General features: G+C 38.0%; 1 protein-coding gene across 5 annotated transcripts in view; it reads right to left on the bottom strand.

Moving 5' to 3' along the window:
• Positions 1-5,922, bottom strand: part of FANCB (FA complementation group B) — a 345,837-nt gene that overhangs the window by 310,876 nt on the left and 29,039 nt on the right. The window lies entirely within an intron of this gene.

Raw genomic sequence — 5,922 nt, 5'->3', positions numbered from 1 at the left:
GTTCTGTAAGCCTTCACCTGAAGTGAGAATAACAGCACAATTGGAAGAGCGTAGTCAATGTCACTGAACTGTGTATGTAGAAATTTTTGAAACGGTATATCTTTGGCTATGTGTATTTTCACTGAAAAAAAAAAAGGTTGAGAAGTTAGATGGTTAATATGTTGTGGGGTTGTTAACCGATGTCATAAAACAACATGTGTACTACTGTTTCAGGAGAAACTATTTGTTCTGTAAGCCTTCACCTGAAGTACAATAAAATATATATAAAAAAAAAATGTTGGCGAGGATGTGGGGAAGGTGGAACTCTTATCCAGTGCTGGTTGGAAAGAAAAATGCTACAGCCATTGTGGAAAATAGTGTGGCAGTTCCTCAAAAAACTAAAAACAGAACCGCCATTGTCAGGTGCTATCAAGTTGGTTCCAACTCATAGTGACCATATGCACAACAGAAAGAAACACTGCCTAATCCTGCACCATCCTCACTATCATTGTTATGCTTGAGCTCATTGTTGCAGCCACTATATCAATCCATCTCATTGAGAGTCTTCCTCTTTTTCGCTGACCCTGTACTTTACCAAGCATGAGGTCCTTCTCCAGGGACTGAACCCTCCTGATAACATGTCCAAAGTATGTGAGATATAGTCTCTCCCTCTTTGCTTCTAAGGAGCATTCTGGTTGTATTTCTTACAAGACAAATTTGTTCATTCTTTTGGCAGTCCACGGTATAGTCAATATTGTTCACCAACACCACAATTCAAAGGCGTCAATTCTTCTTCGGTCTTTCTTATTCAATGTCCAGCTTTCACATGCATATGAGGTGACTGAAAACACCACAGCTTGAGTGGTCAGGTGCACCTTAGTCCAAGGTTACATCTTTGTTTCTGAACACTTTAAAGAGGTCTTTTGCAGCCGACATGCCCAATGCAATGAATCATTTGATTTCTTGACTGCTGCTTCCATGGGTGTTGATTGTGGATCCAAGTAAAATGAAGTCCTTGACAACCTCAATCTTTTCTCCGTTTATCATGATGTTGCTTACTGTCCAGTTGTGAGAATTTCTGTTTGTGTTGAGGTGTAATTCATACTGAAGGGTGTGGTCTTTGATCTTCATTAGTAAGTGCTTCAAGTCCTCTTCACTTTCAGCAGGCAACGTTGTGTCATCTGCATATCGCAGGTTGTTAATGAATCTTCCTCCAATCCTGATGCCCCATTCTTCTTCATATAGTCCAGCTTCTCGGATTATTTGCTCAGCATACAGACTGAATACGTATGGTGAAAGGATACAACCCTGATGCACACCTTTGCTGACTTTAAACCATGCAATATCCCCTTGTTCTGTTCCAACAACTGCCTCTTGATCCATGTACAGATTTCTCATGAGCACAATTAAGTGTTCTGGAATTCCCATTCTCCGCAATGTTATCTATAATTTGTTATGATCCACACAGTCTGATGTCTTAGCATAGTCAGTAAAACACAGGTAAACACCTTTCTGGTATTCTCTGCTTTCAGCCAGGATCCATCTGACATCAGCAATTATATCCCTCATTCCATGTCCTCTTCTAAATACGGCTTGAATTTCTGGGAGTTCCCTGTCAATACATTGTTGCAGCCACTTTTAAATGATCTTCTGCAAAATTTTGCTTGCGCGTAATATTAATGATATTGTTCAATAATTTTCACATTCGGTTGCATCACCTTTCTTGGTAATAGCCATAAATATGGATTTCTTCTAGTTGGTTGGCCAGGTAGCTGTCTTCCAAATTTCTTGGCATAGATGGGTGAGCACTTCCAGCGCTGCATCCGTCTGTTGAAACATTGGTATTCTGTCAATTCCTGGAGCCATGTTTTTCGCCAGTGGCTTCAGGGCAGCTTGGACTTCTTCCTTCAGTACCATCGGTTTCTGATCATGTTACTTCCTGAAATGGCTGAACGTTGACCAATCTCTTTTGGTATAGGGACTCTGTGTATTCCTTCCATCTTCTTTTGATGCTTCCTGCGTCATTTAATACTTTCCCTGTAGAATCCTTCACTATTGCAACTCGCGGCTTGAATTTTTTCTTCAGTTCTTTCAGCTTGAGAAATGCTGAGCGTTTTCTTCCCTTTTGGTTTTCTATCTCCAGGTCTTTGCACATGTCATCATAATACTTTGCTTTGTCTTCTAGAGCCACCCTTTGAAATCTTCTGTTCAGCTCTTTTACTTCATCATTTTTTCCTTTTGCTTTAGCTACTCAATGTTCAAGAGCAAGTTTCAGAGTCTCTTCTGACATCCATTTAGGTCTTTTCTTTCTCTCCTGTCTTTTTAATGACCTCTTGCTTTCTTCATGTATGATGTCCTTAATGTCATTCCAAAACTCGCCTGGTCTTTGGTCATTAGTGTTTAATGTGTCAAATCTATTCAGGTGGGATACACTCAAGGTCGTACTTTGGATCTCATGGACTTGTTCTTATTTTCTTCAGTTTCAGCTTGAACTTGCATATGAGTAATTGATGGTCTGACTGCGGATCAGAACTGCCGTATGACCCAGCAATTCTACTCCTAGGTATATACTCAAAAGACTTGAAAGCTGAGACTCAAACAGAGACTTGTACACGCATGTTCACTGCAGCACTATTGACAATAGCCAAAAAGTAGAAACAACCTAAATGCCCATCAGCAGATGAATGGATAAATAAAATGTGGTACATATATACAATGGAATACTACTCAGCCAGTAGGAGAAATGAAGTCTTGATACATGCTACAATATAAATGGAGCTTTAATACATTATGCTGAGCGAAATAATCATAAAAGGACAAATATTGTATCACCTCACTTATATAAAAAGACAAGAAAAGGTAAATTATAGAGACCAAAGTGTATAAGTGGTTACCAGGGGTGGGAGAGAGAAAGGGGGGGAAGTATTGTTTATGGAGTACTGAGTTTCAGTTTACAGTAATGGAAAAATCGCATTGATTAAGGGTAGGGTTGCACAGCTGATTATTATAAGTGCTGTCAATAAGTTGTACACTTATAAAAAGTTGAATTGGCAAAAGTTGTGTGACATATAACAATGACAAAAAAAAGAATAGCGGCTGAGGCTGCTTATGTACAACCAAACACCTCAAGGGATTTGGTTCCTCAGTGTGGAGATTTAGGATCATGGTTTCATAGGACATCCCAGTTAATTTGCCTAGTAATGTGTTTAGTGCTTCTATCTCCTAGTTGGTTGCGTAGTGCCTGGGATCTTAAAAGCTTGCAAAAGGCCACCCAAGGCACAACAATTGGTCTCTATTCACCTGGAGCAAAAGAGGAAGAAGGAGCATCAGGAATAGGAGGAGGATATGGAATGTGTGGCTAATTGCCTTCGCGAACAACTGCCACTTTTGCCCAGCTACCAGTACTGAACATTTTGATCAAGGATTCTATAGCGGAATCCTGATCAAAAGGGGAAAAACGCAGAACAGAATTTCTAATTTTCATGGACTCTAGACTTTCTGGAGCCATGAAGGTTGGATGAACCCCTGAACTATTGCTCTGAGATAAACTTTAAAACTTAAACCAAAAATATCCCCTGAAGTTTTCTTAAAACCAAACAATAGTTTACCTTAACTAGTAAAAAATATCTGCCTTGAGCATTATGCTCTTTTAAGAACTATCTTTATGTGATCAAATTGACAATGCAATTTGAAAGATTAGATAGGAACTTTAGGGGGCAGTGAGTTTGTTAATAAAGGAAAAACAACTCAGAAAAGGAGGGTGGGAATGGTTGCACAACTCAGAGAATATAATCAATGTTACTGAATTGTACATGTACAAATGCTTGAATTAGTATATTTTTTGCTATATATATTCTCAACAATAACAACAAAATAAAATTTAAAATAAACTATACTGGAGTATAAAACTCATTTGTAAAGAGGTTATAAAACAAACAAACAAACAAACCCCGTTGCCATCGAGTTGATTCCAACTCATAGCGATCCTATAGTAAGTACAGAGTAGAACTGCCCCACGGGTTTCCAAGCAGCAGCTGGTAGATTCCAACTACAGACCTTTGGTTAGCGGCCAAGCTCTTAACCACTATGTCACCGGGCTCCAAAGAGGTTATTAGGCACATATAAATTAATACCTTTGGATGGCATTTATAAATAAAAAATAATATACTGTTTTTAATATCCTAATTTACTTTCCCACAGATAAATTATTATAATTAATTCCTGTTTAGTTTTTTGACAGTCTCCATTTTACAATTTAGTTTTTATAATTTATAATTGGTTGTTCTTTCAGAACATGTCATGGACAGTTTCAATAGATAGTACATGACACATACTGTTTCTGTTGTTGCTATTAGGTGATGTCAAGCCTGCTCCGACTTATAGCACGCCTATATATAACAGAGTGAAACGCTGCCTGCGTCTTGAGCCATCTTCACAATTGTTGCTGTATTTGAGCCTATTGTTGCAGCCACGGTATCAATCCATTTCATTGAGGTTCTTCTTTTTCACTGACCCTCTACTTTACCAAGCATGATGTCCTTCTCCAGGAATTGGTCCCTCCTGATAATGTGTCCAAAGTAAACGAGATGAAGTCTAGCCATCCCCACTTCCAAGGAGCATTCTGGCTGCACACTTTCCAGCTGGGCAATACTGTTTCTAAGTTTCCAAAATTAATCCTGAATTTACCACATTTCCATTTACAGAAAGTCTAAAATATTTTCCATTAACATTTTATAGAGATAAAGCTGTAGCGTTCTATCTCAATTTGCAATGGATTACTAAAAAGAAGTATCATATTATACAGACAATCATAAAAACTGAGACAAGAACCTAATAACCTATATTCTCTAAAACCAATTATCTCACCAGATCATTAGGTACAATCACTTCTAAGGCATGGGGAGAATCAGCACTCCATTGCTGCAAGCACAAGATGCCACTTAATATAATCATCTGTATTTTTTTTCAACTGCCGCTAGATGAAAAGAACACTTCCATTTCCCTCAAGATTTTAAAGCAAAGAGTATCAGGACCGTTTCTTTTGGCCCACATCTTTTTGTGTCTTTTTCTTTCTCCTGTCATTCTTTTATTACTCCAGAATTCTTATTTTTTCCAAAAAAAGACTATGTTGAATTTTTATCCCTTTGAAATGTCTCTCATTGGAACACTTATAAATGATTTCTTCACTGAAGTGGGATTTTCACTTATATTTAAATCTCTCAGTCCCTAAGGAGCACCATACTCTAAGTTATTTTAGCTAGAATTTTGTATTTTAGCTTTGCCTAGAGTTAGAATTTCAGATGGCTTGAAGGCATTTTCAACTTAAAAAAAAAGTAGTGGCCTGTGAGATATGCTTAGCCTTTTGAAAGCGATACCCTTTTCAGAGAAATGCCTTAAAATTTTCAAAGAATCACATTCCTATAGACTTACATGATTTCGGAGAAGGTTTCTAATAAAATTTAAACTAACAAGGGTCTCAAACACTTTCACTTTAATGGTCTCACCTGGACACTCCGCCATTTTAATTTCCATGGAAGCTTGATGTTTACAGAAACTATTGTAAATCCTGTCAACCTTGCTTAATTTACCTATTTTAAGTTGGTTTTTATATGCTAGGTTTTACTAAGCAGAATACAATAAAAAGACTGCTTACGTTTTTTTTTAAGATTTAGACCAAAATACTGTTGTAACACCTCTGTCAAATTCAGCATTTCTGACATTTTGGGTGGGATAATTATTGCGAGGGGCTGGCCTGGGCACAGTAGGATATTTAGCAGCATCCCTGGGCTCTACTCACTAGATGCCAATAAAACACACACACACACACAGAGACACAAAGACACAGACACACACACAGACACACACACACAGACACACACACACACACACACACACACACAGACACACAGACACACACACACACACACAGACACACAAACACAC

This window comes from Trichechus manatus, unplaced genomic scaffold (assembly GCF_000243295.1).
Source record: "Trichechus manatus latirostris isolate Lorelei unplaced genomic scaffold, TriManLat1.0 scaffold00162, whole genome shotgun sequence".
Lineage (NCBI taxonomy): Eukaryota > Metazoa > Chordata > Mammalia > Sirenia > Trichechidae > Trichechus > Trichechus manatus.
This window is presented reverse-complemented; position numbering and strand designations above follow the sequence as displayed.